The sequence below is a fragment of the Rhea pennata genome, chromosome 10, assembly GCF_028389875.1.
Source record: "Rhea pennata isolate bPtePen1 chromosome 10, bPtePen1.pri, whole genome shotgun sequence".
Taxonomy (NCBI): domain Eukaryota; kingdom Metazoa; phylum Chordata; class Aves; order Rheiformes; family Rheidae; genus Rhea; species Rhea pennata.
In genome coordinates this window covers 10,139,067-10,155,422 of record NC_084672.1, presented here as the reverse complement: position 1 = coordinate 10,155,422, position 16,356 = coordinate 10,139,067, and the positions used below count along the sequence as shown (strand labels likewise).

General features: G+C 40.2%; 1 long non-coding RNA gene across 1 annotated transcript; it reads left to right on the top strand.

Moving 5' to 3' along the window:
- The first annotated feature begins 439 nt into the window (after window positions 1-439).
- LOC134144689 (uncharacterized) lies at window positions 440-15,454 on the top strand. Its single transcript, XR_009959453.1, has 4 exons — window positions 440-617; window positions 7,964-8,093; window positions 9,544-9,705; window positions 15,277-15,454. It is a non-coding gene; the product is annotated as an uncharacterized LOC134144689 (long non-coding RNA).
- Window positions 15,455-16,356: the final 902 nt, after the last annotated feature.

Here is a 16,356-nt window from a genome sequence, read left to right as displayed (position 1 = left end):
CCAAGCCCAATGAAAAACTCTATTTTTAGATAATGTAAGAAACACACCTTTGCACTGTTAACAATGATACAAGAAAATCTTTTATGTATTTTTGATTATTTAATTATATCCAAAAACTTAATTTAGATGCCTTCAGGTCTCATCCAGATTTGCTTTTCACCACTTTTCTAATGAGCAAACTCAGTGGCGAGATTGTTTGCCAAAACAGCTGGGCAAACCTCAGAAACGCCGACGGTAACATCCGCGTGCAACTTCTCCCAGGATCCGGTAAGAATCGAGGGGGCATTCTGTGAAATTAGCTGCTGTTCCCCCTGGATATGAGCATCAGCCCTCACCTCTCCAAGAATATTAAAGAATGTAAGAAAACGTGTGAATTTAGAACTCAAACAGAAGTTTTTCCACCAGAGCACTGAGTCTAAAGCGAGGTTCGTTCAGGCAGGGTGTAGAAACTGTATGTGACAAATTAGCGTCGTGATTGTCGTTGTACCCGCTCGGGTTACGGGCTCATCGGAATTATACATGTTTTGCAGGACCGGAGCTTCCTGATGTTCCAGTGAAGAATCTTCCCGGAAGGGAGTATGGTGTTCACGAAAGGAGACCTCCTCAGCTCTGCACAGGTACCGCAGGCAGCGACGGCAGCCATCCGCAGGTGGACAGCTCGCGCCAGCTGTCAACAAAATCCCTATCCCACCACGGGGCTAACGTACTTTTTGCTGGACTTGCCATCGTTAAGTAGGGCATTATCAAACTTCTGAATATTTGCAATCGTTCAGGCTTTTATGTCACAGGAGAAATGTTTTCCTAACAAATATTGATTTGTATGTTATAGTTTCCCACTATGTTTCAATTTCTGCCCTAGGCTGAGTAGATGATTATTGCAAAAAAGTAGTTGCTACAAGCTGTTAAATTACTTCTGCTGCTCACCAAAGAGGAGATTGTGTTTCCGTGTCAGCTAGCAGTGTTCCTATGTATGTGTTTGCACTCAAAATGACCATTTCAAAAGTTTTGTTGCACATTTCTTGATGCCCTTTAAGATACACTGGTGTTGTGGGGGGGGGGGGGTAATATTGCTGTGTTAATGTTGCTGTGAAGGTGGGTGGGAGTCCTGGGGGCAATCAGATTAAACAAGAAAGGATTGCAAGTCTTTTCAGTTCCTTGGTGGCAAATAGTGTGAAAGTTGCAGGTAGATAATGAAAAAAATTATGAGGGTTAGTTTTTCAGGAATGAAGGGGAGAAATAGCATTAATTGTACAGGATGCACAGGAAGTTGTAAACTGGCATAGATTTGAGCTCAGTCATACTAAAACTGCCCCTGTTGCTATGGCTGGATGCTTTGTGTGAGCTGCAGTTCCCCCTCCAGAAGTGTTAAAATCACCTTTCATTCCTGCTTTCTGCAACTGATGAGATTAAAACAACACAATACCACTTCAGCTCAATAGGGAATGATTACAACTGAAAAGCATTTATTTATTTGATGTGAATCATTCTGTAACACGTTTCACTTCTGTTCCGAAGGGGAGGTTCGTTTGTCTTTTAAAGGTTTACTTGAGTAGGAGAGGAAGCAAGAACTAATCCCTGGCGCCTTTACTTTGCTAATGCAGCTGACGCACACCTCACTTTATAGCATTGACGTATTGCAAAAGGATATCTAGGACAGCTTTGACTACTACAATGTTTACTGTTACCACGTCCAGTTTTTGCCGTTGGTTGTCAGAACACTGATAGGTGACAACAAGAAATAATATTATGATACTAGTATCATAGAACCAGACACAAATAGGGACAAAAGATGAGTTTTGCTCTTCATTTCAGTGGCTATGATTCTATATCGCTAGTAGTATTTAAATGAGCCAGACAGAAAATAGACACTGTTTTGTCTAAAAATAAAGTAGGTGATACTTTATGGAGGAAGTTGTCTTTTCAAGAGTATTGGTGTGTTGTCGGAGGATAGCTTAAGAGTACGTAGAGTATTTGGATTTGACTTTTAACTACGTTAACGAATAATACCATATAAATGTCAGCTTTCAAGAAAAGAACTCAGAAGTTGTAGCAGAGGCTCCTGGTGCAGGTTTGCTCCCGCGTCGTGGGAGTCAGGCACTGTTCCCAGCGCTGGGCTGAGGAGCAGAGCTAGCCACAGAAAGCTGCCGTTTCCATTACAGTTATAGCCGTGCAGATGGACCTACAAAAAAGGAGCAGGGTCTGTTTGCTCCCTGTTTGTATCCTGTGCCAGACTTTGACCTACTGCTGCTGACCTAACGCTCGGTCGCTGGGCTTGGGGGGTTCCTCCTGAGGCACCTGGCTACGGGCTCCTGCCCTGATGCTTGGCATTTCTTTTAAGCATAGTTAACAGTTCAGATTAGATCCCTCCGTTCTGATTTACATACGTGCCAATTATTTCAGGGTGTAACAAATAATTGTGTTGTAGTAAGAGAAGCTGAGTTTGTAGGAAGAGATAATACATGTATATATTTTATTAGGTTAAATAATATAATTGGAAAGAATAGATAGGGTTTCTGGCTCGGAGTCTTTTCTCCAGGTCTGAGGAGTGGCAAAATCCAAGCTAAAGACAGTTAGACACAACTCTTCTTAGTTTAATCTAATTATGCTAGTCAGGCCACTTGAGAGCTAAAGGTACTTAGCATGTGTAGAGCAAAGCTCCCCTCCATATTACTACAATCATATTCTGCAGGGAAAAGTTACGTCGCAAGTGAGCTACACAAGTGCATCAGTTTTCAAAGAGACCTCCTGGGGTCCCTAACTGCTGACACATGTTTAGCCCTACCGGCAGCATACACAGCACTTCAGCCCAGCCATGTGGAGTACAGGATCTGCAGCACTGAAAAATAATCCATTTTAACTGCGCAATGCAACGTTTGCACCTTGGGCTCTGCTGAACCGGAGGCCTTGCTGGTGGTTGGCTCATCGCTGGGGGAGGCGGGATCCTTCTCAAAAACCTAGAAGAGCTTAGTGCCCTGGGATTTTGGGAGCCCTTCTGGAACTACTCTGCAGTCTCACCCTTAGCTGATGGGTGGATGAGACTCCAATCAGGCAAATGGATGGATTACCAATAACTCCCGTTGTTTAGACATCTGGATATACTGCTGCTGCCAGGCTCATTTTTCAGCCTGATGGCCATAATGATTTTGGCAATGGTTGTGGCAGCTCCCATTCGTTCTTTTAACAATTTCCATTACCCTCGCCAATTATTTTCAGGGTCCTGGCCTGTTCTTTCAGAGCTCTGTGTTATATGCTTTATGATCCCCGAATAGTGATTTGTATGTCTATGTCCCCTTGTGGTTGCTCCTCATCTTCTTAGAGGAGTTTCACATACAGCTCATGTCTTTTGAACGAGCTTGTGACAAAGTGACTCACACAATGCCTCTCTAAATAACCTCCCCACAGCCAGTGAACTAAAAGGAGACAAGTCTCAGCTCTCTATTTTGCTGGACAGGGCATGCACACTAAGCATACAGTCAGTCGGATGGAAAAAAAAACGTGTTTTAGGAGTGCCGTAAGTAGCAAATCCCAGCTGTTCCCACAGATATAGCACACAGAGGGACTCCCCATGCAGGACTGGTTTCAGCTGCATTTTGCTCTATGGTTCGGTCTATCTTTAGTATTTTGTCAGCCCCAACAGGCTGAAACAGGCATCTTCTTGTGTATTTTAAGCTGAAAGAAAAGTCAGCAAATAAATACTGGCAGAGTCTATACAGGGACCCAGAAACAAAGCTAGCATTATAGGATATTCTGAAGCATTGTTAAGTCTTATTCTCTTAAATCCCTACCCACTGTCCAGCTCTGATCTTAGCCCATTGAAAAAGAAGGGGAAAAAAAAAGTTCCCAAATGTGCCTGAAATACTGAACTACTCCCAAGGGAGAAAACCTAAACAAACGCCATCCCCCTCGCTGAACACGCCCAATCCTTCCCTAACCTAAACAGCCACTGACACTCTTATCACCTTCTGCCAGCAACTCTAACTTTTATTGTTAGAAGCTTGTTGTTGCAAGCTTATACTGCCTGCATATGTTTTTACCACCCCTGTACCTTGCATGCATCAGATACTCAGCCAGCTGCACGCCGCCGATTCTTAGAGGAGCTGTCACACACAGAAAGGGATTCCGTATAAAAATGTCACTGTGCCAGGACGAGGTCACCGCTGGTGCCATCCTTTACATAAGGGGCCAAACAGCAGACAGAGATCCTGGCAGAACGGCCTCTGAATGACATGCTTCCAATTATTAATGTGTATTGGTATACGGCCATATCACAATAAAATAGACCAGGCATTTCTAATTATCATCGCTAACTCACTAAGCAGAGTCAGCTACAGTCTTGATATGAGAGGTTATAAGAATTAAAGCTGCACTGGTGAAAATCAGTTACCACCAGAAATAAAAGCTTTCCAGATGTCATTTACTTGAATACATGCTTAACAGTTCCATGTCTTTGAAAGCTTGTACCAGCTCCCCCTCATCCCACAGCTGCACCGACTCCACACTCTGGATTCTGTTCAAATCTTGTTTTCAGTGTGACAAGGGCATTTGTCAACACTGTGGTTGAGCAACACAAAGCACGCCAATAACAAGAAAGACAAACAAAAATACCTTAGCAGGTAAACAAGGCTTTTCCCCTCTGGATCCTTGTGCCTTAAGAAAGGCTGGGTAAGTTTTCAGCATAAAGAGACATAGCTATGGCCCTGGAGATTTGGCTAACCTGTACCTGAGACCGCCACTCCTCAAAATAGGTTTTGTGACAGAATCCAGCTTCTCTGGTCCAGGTTGCCCTCACAGACAACTGGAATCCAGACCGTCTACAAGTGCCATCTGCCCTCACAGCATGCAATGTCAGGCCCTTATCTGAAAAGCCACAGGATGTCTTGTCTGTCTCGCCTCAAACATATGGTTTCATCACGGGGCAGATGGGACACAGGGAGGTGCCTGGGCCAGGTAAGGCATGTTAGCACTGCAGCGTAAGGATCAGAGGCTTAGAGTTTTCTCCGAGTATGCCAATCCCAAATTTGCTCCTTGGGCCTGATGGGGGTGGAATTTAATTCTGAGCATACTCATGAAGTTGTTCTTTAGGTTATGCAGATCTCATTCAGCTTCCCAATCCACTGGTTTAGGGAAACTCCCCCAAAAATTACACATCAGGTATGTACAATTTCATAGCAAATGCAAATACATAGTTTAAGTATCATATAAATACAGTGGACTGTATTCATAGCATGCTGGAGGCTTACTTAAATACCAGCATTTGCTTTTTTAAAAAATGCCTATGTAATTCACAACGCTCAGCTATCTCCATGCAATTCTTCAAGCTCTAAGACTACGGTATTTGTATATATACATCACTACCCTCTAAGAGTGATGGTAAGAGAAAATAGAAAATTCTGCTCCCTACAGAGGACACTGCCCTGGGCTCTAAGGACGGACAACTTCCACGTAAAGCTTTACAAAAGGGCTGATGCAGGGAACGGGACTAAGCCTCAGTATTACTAGAATATATATCTGTCTGATATGGTGCCTATGGCACTGCCATACCAGATAGTGCCGCAGCATTACAAATGTGTATCAGTAAATACACCTATGAACGCGGTTCCTCTGTCCTGAGAATGAATTTCATCTTTCACAATACAATGTGGTCTTCTAGACAGAAGGAGAAAGAAAAAAACATTTATCATTCCTTTGCCAGGCAGAGTTCAACTGGAAAGAAAAGGGATAAAGCGTGTATCATTCGTCTAAGGAACAAATTCACACCAGAGATTTGTCTGACAGACAAGCAAATGCAATCCAAAAAAGCTATCCATTTCAGAATGGGAGGTTTGAATTCAGTCCAACCATAAAACGCATGCTGAGTAGCATCCATTTATTCAGGATAGTAATGGCTTCTTTTAAAAGCATATTGCCTTGATCACTTGTGTTAAACATGGCATATATACCAACAAAAATTCCCATCCCTGTGAACACAGGCTGTTCGCCAGCTCCACAAAATGAAAGATCTTTTTTAAATAGCTACTGTGCTAGGGCTGTTGCCTGCAGAGCAGATTTTATATGTTCAATCTACTGCGATCATCAGGTCTGAGTGCACAGTAAATGGAATTCGCCAGCCTTTCCAAGTCACCTCCTGTGTAAAGCCCTGAACAGACAGTCCCAGAAGTGAAGTAAGGAACAACTTCTCTCTCCGCCCCTTTGGGCAGCTCACATGCATGCTTTTAGCAATACCTAAAACAAGAAAAACACCTAGATCCACTTCACGGGGATGGACGGAAACAGAAGGGAAATGAGAAACTGATTAAGTGGTGAGCAAGTTCATATGCAGAAAAACGTCCAACTTTCTTTCCTAATGATTTTTTAAGCGCTTCATTTTTGCTTGTATTCCATTAAAAAAAAAAAAAAAAAAAAAAAAAATTGGCCCACAAGTTCTCAGTGCCTACACAGATGAAAGCTGTGAGAGGCCTTAAATGACTTCAGCAGGAAACTACTGGGAAGGGGAGTGGTCTGTTTTCTGACAGTCCCATTACACATTTCTAGGAAAAATCTTTTCAAGTTCTGCGTACGAAAATGAAACAGGATTACAGCACTGCCTCTTTGGAGACAATCTCAACACTCCTTTCCTGCTCCCATGCTGGAGTGCTACAAAATAATTCCTTTCTTTTCCCCTTCTTTCCTGAGTGCATCTCAGGATCCTGGGCTCTGGAATAACTCTTTAGACAGAAGGAAGCTTTAGTCAGCAGGTTTAAGGCCTGCTCAAATAGGATCCACGTTTCTTTCAGGTAACCTTCACAAATACTTTGTTCTGCAGTTGCAATCATAAATCCATCTCCTCTTACTCAAACCCCTCACATAAACTGCTTGGTGAGCTCAGGAGTTTTTCACTTAGTAGCGATGACAAAGCACTAGACTACTGCTAAACCCATGACGGAGAAGCTGAGCAATAACAGACGCCAGCCAAATAGATCACTGGGGTGGAAGGTCATCCGTGAACTCTATTTCCATTTTCCCCTCTTGGTAAATTGCTCTGGGAACAATCCTCTTTCCTAGCATAATGTAATCAAGAATTAGAAAGTCACCACCGCTTTACACAGGGCTACAATTCCTGGCCTGATGGGCTGTGTTGGGAATTTTAACTGATGTCTCCACCCAAGCAGCATGTGGAACCAATGTAATGGCTAAAACAATTCAGAGCTTAAAATGGAGTGATGTTGCAGTTCCAGCTGTTTTTGTAAGTCAGTGTAAGAGATTTTTGGACGCACTAGAGGAGAGAAAAAAAAAAAAAAAAAAACAGAGGTGAGGAACGGCTCCTAGTCTGATGATGTACACCAAGGAATAGCTGAGTGACAACGCAAAAAGCAAGACAGAAATAAAGCATCACTAAACAGTATTGCACAGCACTCTGCGCAAGACCAAGGCAGCAACAAGAAAGCAAGCGATGACTGGGGCCGGGGCCCTGTACTTCATGGGAAGGAGAAGCGTTATTCTTTATCTCTGTTTTCAGACAAGTCCCAGCCCTTTACATATGAAAAGGTGAAGATATATAACAGCCTTTGGGTAAATAATAAAGCTTTTATTCTGCTAAGGAAGAAAGGCTCGCTGAAAGAGTGATTTCGCTGGAGTGTCCTTAACAGATATTGTGACTCATAGTGCTCCACAAATCTCTTAATTACCTGTGAGCTCCATCTCCCTACATACTGGCTTAATCCAAGCTAGCTCTGGTAGGGCCTTTTTGTTTCTTGAGAACTGATCCATACTTTTTGATCAAACAAATTTCCACATTCTTCTCTAGTCTTAACATGCAGAGACCCAAAATCACTGGCAAGACATGACATGGACAAATATTCACCTTATTACTGGATATATTTCCATATAGGTCCCTGCCTATAAGCAGTTCTCAGCTAGCTACTAATTCTGACCTAGATTTCTAGCATTTTAATAACTTAGTATTTTTTGCTGTGTAATTTGGCAGATCTACTGACTACCCCAGGCCTCTGTACAGTGGTTATGTGTTTTTTCCAAGAGACTTGGTCTTCTGAACAGTCCTGGTTTTCCCTTGAAGGCAAGAAGGATGCCATTTTGCAGAGAAGTGCAGGGAGAAGGTAGGTCAAACCGCAGTCCTGGGAAGCAGTCCTGTGTGTGTACATGTGTACATATACACACACACTCATACCTGCATCCACTGCACCTTGTACGTCCTTATTTGTCTGAAAGAATCACTACGATTTCTACTTACTGGGATCACGGGCAAAGTTCATGGCTTTCAAAGTCCATCTGCTAAGATGACAGTATAGACACAAGGCCAGAAACACATAATTTATCTGGCGAAGAGAATTACGATATAAAATCCATCCCCACTGAAAAAGTTGGTTGTTTTGCTACTTATGTCGATGGGTCATAATCATACAGGGCATTTGCTGTGTATTTAGAAAATGCCAAAAGATAAGCAATGGAGGTATCTAAGGAGAAATAAATACAGAGAGATGTGAAATCACTACAAAACATTTTTGAGAGTTGGTAGGTTTTTACCCCCAAAAACACATATAGTCCACTTAAAAAAGATTTTTTTTTTTTTTTTTGAAAAATTCCAGACACCCCCAATCTCAGGGAATGCAGCTCTTAACTCACATTACAACAAAACAATAAATGCTAACCCTGTATATCCTAGTTTAATATCTGCAGGTAGGACTCACCCTGCAGACTAGGTCTAAATCACATCATTTTTGCTAAGTATGTTCTAACAGTACTATTAAGAATAATGTTATTATTAATAATAATTAATTCCCAAATAACCAGGTCTGGAAGACCTAATTCTGTAGTCTCTTCAAATGGTGATAAAATTAAACACTTTGAAAATAATTTGCTTCAGGCTTACAAGAATCCTCAAACTTGCTTCAGCAAATGCCTTTAAACAGCATTTAAAATTACTAGGTTGAACTTATCATCCATCTGACCTCAGCAAAGCTTTGGATTTCCCTCCTAGAAATAAACTTAATATCATTGCACTCGGTTATGAGCCGGGATGATTTACTTCTGAGGAAGAATTCATACAAAGTGGATACAACTGAAGCACATAAACAACCTGAGAGCTTTTCTGAAATAAAAATGTAGGGTGCCAATGCAAACTGACTGCTAAAAGGTATTTTAGAGTGCAATGAGCAGTGGAATAAATTAGTTACACAGCATCTAATGAGCAAAAGGGATATTGATTGTTTTGCAGCCTACTTCTGGAAACCAACAAAGAGGCTTTCACTTGTGCTTTCTTCTTACTGATAAAAAAACCCTGCTTTTTGGCATACAAATAGATTTAAACTTTTATTTTAAGATAGATAGACTGACTATAAACAGAAGCAAAACATGGAAGAAAAGTTTGATGCATCATTTAGGTTACCAAATTTTTTGGTATCTGAAATTCTTTCAACATTCTCATTTAATTTTAAATTAATATTCTTAAAAAGGAGGGAAAGGGGAGCTATTTCAGAGAAAGAGCTATCAAAAGAATTATCCTATAGTCCTGCTCTAAATGTTCTTTATGCTTTATTCCCTGGACAGGAGTGATTTTCTCTGGACATCTGTGATCCCACCACGTGAACTCCAGACCACTCCAGTGAAGCGCGGTTCTACAAGGAGGGATAAGTAACATCTCACAGATCATGGCCCATAGCCTTAGAAAGGATTCAACACCAGTCAGCGACTGATACGTGTACATCGCTTGTAAGTAAAACTAATCCCTCTCATAAGACATCTGTCTCACAGCGGAAGAGAATGTCTAACGGTTAAGTTAAATGAACATAATATCAAAACTAAGTAAAACTATGGCTAGAATATTTCTGGGAAAAGCTTTCAAAAAGTCACTTTTGACTTTTTTATCAGGTTTTTATCAGATAGATTTACTAGTTTTTAGATGTCTTGTTTTTCTCAACAAACTTCTGAGCACCATCCTGGATTTGCAAAGCATACTTATACTCCCAGGGAGAGCTTTCTACAGCCTACTGTTATTTTCAAAGGAAAAGGGAAAAATACAGAAAAAGGCTTCAAAGATCTGAGTGAATTATTTCATCCTCTTACAAGTGCAGCATGTGCTCTCTTTTCTGAAATGACATAGTACAGAAAACAAGATGTAATTAAAGCAATTTCTTTGCCAAATGAGTGGGATCTTATAAAGATTTGGCACATAATTCTGAATTGAGCTTTCTTGTTTTAAACAAAACTAAACTTAATAAGGAATGTTATAATGCATTAACAGGATCCTTCAACAGATTTTTTTTTCAATACAAGTGACTGCAAAGTGCTGAGCCTGTAACCAAAAGGACACTCAGAGTCCAAAATAGCCATATAAAAGCAACCAGGTATTTTTGTGTACTACAGTACAAACACGTAAGTGAACCAAAGAAGAACATTTGGCCTTTTGTTATCTTATGTACCAAGACAGAGAAGCATTAGTCTAGCAAGCCTTTTCTTCTGTTCTACCCAAAGGAACAGATGTGTTCTTAATCACATACAAAACCAAAGAAACTCACAAGTTTCAGACTGTGATTTTAAAATTTAGGAGTAAACTCAGTTTTCAAAGAAAGTGATTTTCATCTAATTATCTTGAAACTGCAAAAGGCAGACAGGTAGGGAATTGGATAAAACTACGAAGTAGGGATTTGTTTGTTTTTTTCAAATGAAGAGCAAATGAAGGCAATTTTGATAAATGAAAAATCTTGTGGCAAGATGAACTGGGCATGAGATAAAAATCAGCACTAATGTAAGAAGTTTTACAAGAAGCTTCTGAGTCCAACAGAAAAAAACTTACAGGAGATTCAGCAATAAATAGATTTTACAGTGCAGTGTAAATCCAGATGCTACCTCTCTGTTACTGAACTCAAAGTTGCAAATTATCTCAGCACACAAAGTTTCAGAATCTCTAATCTGAAAAGTATTAGCAGAATACAAACTGTGTGTGAAGCACACTTCCAGGGAATATGGATTACAGACAGCTCTCCAACATGTATTTTGAAATTATGTATGTGGTATTGCAGTAGTTGGAATTTGCATATAGTGAGAACAGGTACATTTATAATGTGATGTGGACTTCAATTTGCATGAATTATCTTCAAGTATACGGCGCGTATGACGATAACACACACAGAGTACAAAGGAATCTCTGTTCCCCATCTGGGTGTTGTACCAGGAGCAGAGGGTGGAGGAAGGGAGGTTAGATCTGTGATTCTGATGTGAAGGTAAGATGCAAGATGCTGGCATCTGGTAACCATGAGAGGCAAATGGGGTAGAGTGGGGCCTCTGGCTGTTTGCCAGCCAGGGCGTATGCAAGGATAACAAGAGCTTTCAACCCATACAGAAAGGTCAGAATGGTAGGAACAAAATTATGGCACATGTTCATACTTCAACTGCATGTTCCTAGTTTATATTATAGAGTTTTAAGTATAACTCTACTACAATATTCTATAATTAATTTATAAACCACATACTGTCAAGCTTCATCAGTAACGTCTACATCTACGAAAGAGCTAGACACCTAGTTCTCATTAAAATCAACAGGAGTTAACCCCTAAATACACCTTTGGATCTGACCAAATATTTTGACCAAATATTTCCTTAATAGCTACAAATAACACCCTCACTCAGAAACAATGAATCTCTCTCCTGCTTCTGCTTTTTTCAGATCTGTATTTCACGGCAACTATTCACGAGCATTACAACCTGCAGTGCTGTAACCAGCAGCATACATCTCTAACGTTTTAAAGACAGGACATGTCTCTGGAGCTTGTACCGCACACTTCAAGCCTGCTCAGCAGCTACAAACTCCATTTACAAGCTGTTGGGACAAGCTCTTCTAACATGACAGTCACAAGAGCAGACAAGATTGTTCTGAATGAATACCTAACAGAACTCTCAATATTAAGGAAATTTCACGTAGACAGTTTTGCTCACAGATTTTCTTGCAATGCCTAGGACCAATCTCGGTTTTTCAAAATGCAAGTTTTTAATTATGAACAGAGAAACAATAGCTTACTTCCACATGAAAAAGAATACACCCACCATGTTCTGTAATTCAAAAATAGGCTGAACAATTAGCTTTAAAAGTTTTGAAAATACTTAAACTGAAATGTAGGGCTCACTTTAGTCAGACCAAAAGACTGAAAAATTTCAGACTAATGGCTACTTTAAGACCACAGAAAGGGGTGAAAGTTTTTGAAATAGGAATCTAACATTGCCAGAATAGATTGATTCCATAGTATTTTTTTTTAGAGAGGATTGAGACATAGATTAAATTTGAAGCATTTAAATAAGGCTGTTAGCATTAACTACACAACAATTTGGAAGTGCCATGGGGCCTATACTTTGTCACACTGCATGTATCGATCTGCCTGACTTTTCTCACTTTTTTTCCATAGCGTGTATGTTCAGAATGCAAACAGGGCCCAAAATATTCTTGAATAGCATGCCTAGAGATTCAAGACACTTCCCATATGTAACGTGAGTCAATCAGAATTAATATGTCCTGAAAAGAGTGGCTGGAAAATAGCATCTTTTTATACTTTACTTTAAAAACATCACCTTGGAAACCAGGTTATTGCTTTGACCCCGTGAGGTAATTAATGACAACAGAATCGTACGTAACAGCACGTTGGCTCCCAGTGTTTCCCAAGCACTTTCTGCGTGAGCTGGAGGAACACCTTGTATACAGTGAGAACGAAACAGAAGGTTCCTCAGTTCACCAGCACCGCAGCCGCAGTGGTGAACACTCAAAGGCACTGCTCTTTTGAGAAACATTCCCAGCCTCATCAGCGTGCCCGAGTTTCACCAAATGACACCTTGTGCTTGCTAAAATCCAGACAAAGGCCAGCCAGACCTGGCCTGGTTCTGCCTCTGCTGCTCTGTGCACCTGTGGAGATCCTGTGAGCTGGACTGACCAAGTGGGCTGAAGAGCAGAGTGTCCTGAAGGCTGGAGAGTAAAAGCAGTATCAAGCCACCCTCTCAGGTGCCCCTGTCAGGAGGCCATCCAGGCATCCATACGGGCTCCTCACACCAATGGTGTGATTTACAAACAGCCTCAAGGCTCCATGATGGCAACTGAGAATCTGAAGTAATGCCTCTCCTTCTCACTGGCTCTATCTAACCCTTTGGGGTAGGGAGGCGAGCGACTCAGGGGCTCCTGCAGAGATTCTCAGCCATCCAAAGGCTAGCTAAACGAATGCAGGGATACGAACTGCTCAGAGCAGCCTAGCATACCACTGAACCACACCCTGCAAGTTATTTCCAGCAATCCTAACAGCCACTGCCGTCTAAGACCGTCTTGGGGTTTCTATCTCAAGTCCAGATCCTGTAAGAAATGCTACTGCAGGATTCAGGGCCATCTTTTATGCTTTTCAGGATTCTCTATTCTTAGACTCAAGTTCAATTTCCTGTTGCCCAGACAAATCTGGAGGAAAACTATGGGTATGAAATATTGGTGGGTAAATCAAACCCTGCCAAAACCCAACTTCTTTGGGGTATTCCATACATACATTCACCTCAAACTAATTTGATGTGAAAACTGAAGTTAAGCAACTTGTTAGTAATCACTTTTCAAGTATTTATTTATTTTGTGGGGGAGGAAGGGAGGGAGAAGAGAAAAATCAAGCTATTTAGCTTTCCAAGTATTTAACATAAACCCAAAAGAGCTCCATCTGGCAACCAGCAGGATTTCTAAATAATCTAAATAGTATCTACATAAGAACCAGGCTGTCTATAGAGTACAACAACTTCAACTTTTACAGCCACAAGAAGCCTCTATTAACATAAAAGGAAATTATAAAAAATTAAGTTAGAACAGGAACAAGAGTCTGGCAAACTGACAAAAGACCCCAGGAATCCCTGCATTAATGTTGAAATGCTGCTTTTGACTTTGTCAAACTGTAGCACCATATACTGTGTGGTTTAAAAAAAAAGGTTCAAAGGACACTAGCACAGTAAAATCAGTTCTAGGAAGAAGTTCAGAGTCATGAAAATTAATGCATCATTCCTTGCTTTGCAATACAAAAAGACCCTTGGCATGTTATCATAGTGTGGCAATATTTATTAATAATATTTAATTACTTGGACTTCACCAAGTTATGGACAAGACCCTTTATGTCCACATAAGTAAGTCCATATTCATTAAGGAAATGGTTCATAATACTGATGTGAATTTTGTTAATATTTTTGAATTACTTTTTATACAAAATTTTGATAATCCGTAGTTTCCAGATAAATAAATGCATCTCAGGGTATTTAATGTTCTAGGTTATTCAGATACAAAGGAACTGGCCTTCTACTTCATACCTAGCCAGTATATTTTTTGCTCAGTTTGTGAATGATCCAAACCTGGTGTTTTGCTGCCCTACATGAAGTATTTTAATGGTCTTGATGTCGCTTTCAGTGGACAAAAATGCAAATTGCCATTGGGATTTTATATCTGTTCCTTGGCAAAGGACTAAAAGAGAGAAACCGAAGGGCCCAAATACCATGCTGCAGTGATCCTGTGAGAACACAGCAGCCTTGAAACTCTGCTCTTTTGCTGTCCTGGGCTACAGGAAGAGCATTTCTATCTTTATCATTGCCCATCTGGTGCCTTTCACAGGCAGCAAGAACAAAGAATTAGAGTAAAATGTACCAGTTCCTACCATCTGCTTGTGCTTGTAAAATCTAGAAAGTGCCTGACAGAAAAAGCTTCATTTCCCATCAAGTTCTTCTGGCAGGTAGACATTTTTGCTCACACTTCTCTGAGATCTTAGGGCAACCTTAAATGCCCTTGGTTGCCCATGACAATACAGCTGCTCGCTGCAGAGCATCCCAAACACACCTAGCCCGACATCTTCATTCACAAGCATCTGACTGCTCAGAAACAAAGGTTGCATTGTTAAGATTTGCTTTATTGGATCAGTCTCCATATTATCTAGAATAGGAAAATTCCTGTGGGTTTAATAGGATGTATTACCCTACAGATTTGCTCTTGTTCCACCTCCTTTCCCATCAGCCACATCCCCTCTTGCTGCAAGGCTGCATACACCATGTGTTGGCTCGACCCCTTCTGCCTCTGACAGAAGTTTGGCCAAAAAGAGCAGATTTTCTGCTACTTTGATCATTTCCTGTGGTAAAAAGTGAAGGGAATTATCTGACCCATAGTTTTTTTTCCTAGTTTTGAAAAATAACAAGGATTTACATTTGCAAGTTCCCTTAAATAACTTGCTTCTTGATAGCATTTTGCCGCTAATTTACTGGTTCTCTTACAAAGCTTTTAATGTATTTATTTTTTAGAACTAGAAAACACTTTGCTCCAATCCCAAATTCACAAATTCAGCTGCTGTATTAAATCAAGAATGAACTTCATTATGATGGAGAAACAACCAGAAGGTAGGATCAAATCTACAGACAATACAAAAGTGAGAACTTCTTCCCTGTTTAAAAATTCTTACATTTAAAAAATAAGCTTAATTTTCTTTTGGTGGGGATAGTGTTATTTTTGGCTACAAGTATGCATTGCATAATGTGTTTAGAAATGAGTTAACTCTTTTATTAAATACTCTATTAAATTACTACATATACGATATAAACAACCTGAAATATTGTTTCATTTTGTCAAAATCAACAAGGCTCCAGTTCTGAAATGTGTCTAATGCCTGTCTAATCCTATGTTGAAATAGTTAGACTACCTGTTTACATAAATGGTGTAAGCATTTGGGCAAACAGGTATGAAGCCTAGTGAATTGGTGACCTCTGTGTGGCAGGAAATTGCACCCTGAAAACAAGTTCATTATTTGCTTTTTCTGTCTCAGAAAACACAAAGAACACAAACAATATGATTATGCTTCCTGAAATAATCTCTTATATTAGCACTAATATTCTGTAGAAATACATTCCAAAGCAATTATCACAATATACATTAATGCACATATAAATGTGAGACTACAGCATTTAAAATATACGCATGTTCATGCTCTGTTGTGGAACCACACTTTCAGCTGGGTGGATGCCACAATGCGTGTATATATACAGACTTTTTTTCCTGCTAAACATTTAATCACAGTGCATAAGAACAGTTGTTTGTATTAGTTTGTATGAAAAGCCTTTCTTTGAACTTTGCTGAATATGACAGATTTTGACAGATACTCTCTGAGCTGAGTCCAGAGGCATGCACGGCTTCCTTTGTCAACAGTGGGAGTCCTACTCTGGAAAGAAATGTTTGATGTGTTAAAATTAGTATTATTTTTATATGTTACAGTAAGTTATTTTGGTAAATTTACTAAATGTATGTATTTTTTTAATCATCCTGTTAACTAAAATCATGACCTGGCTATATTTCACATGCTTTATTTTATAACACTGAGCCCCCCTCCC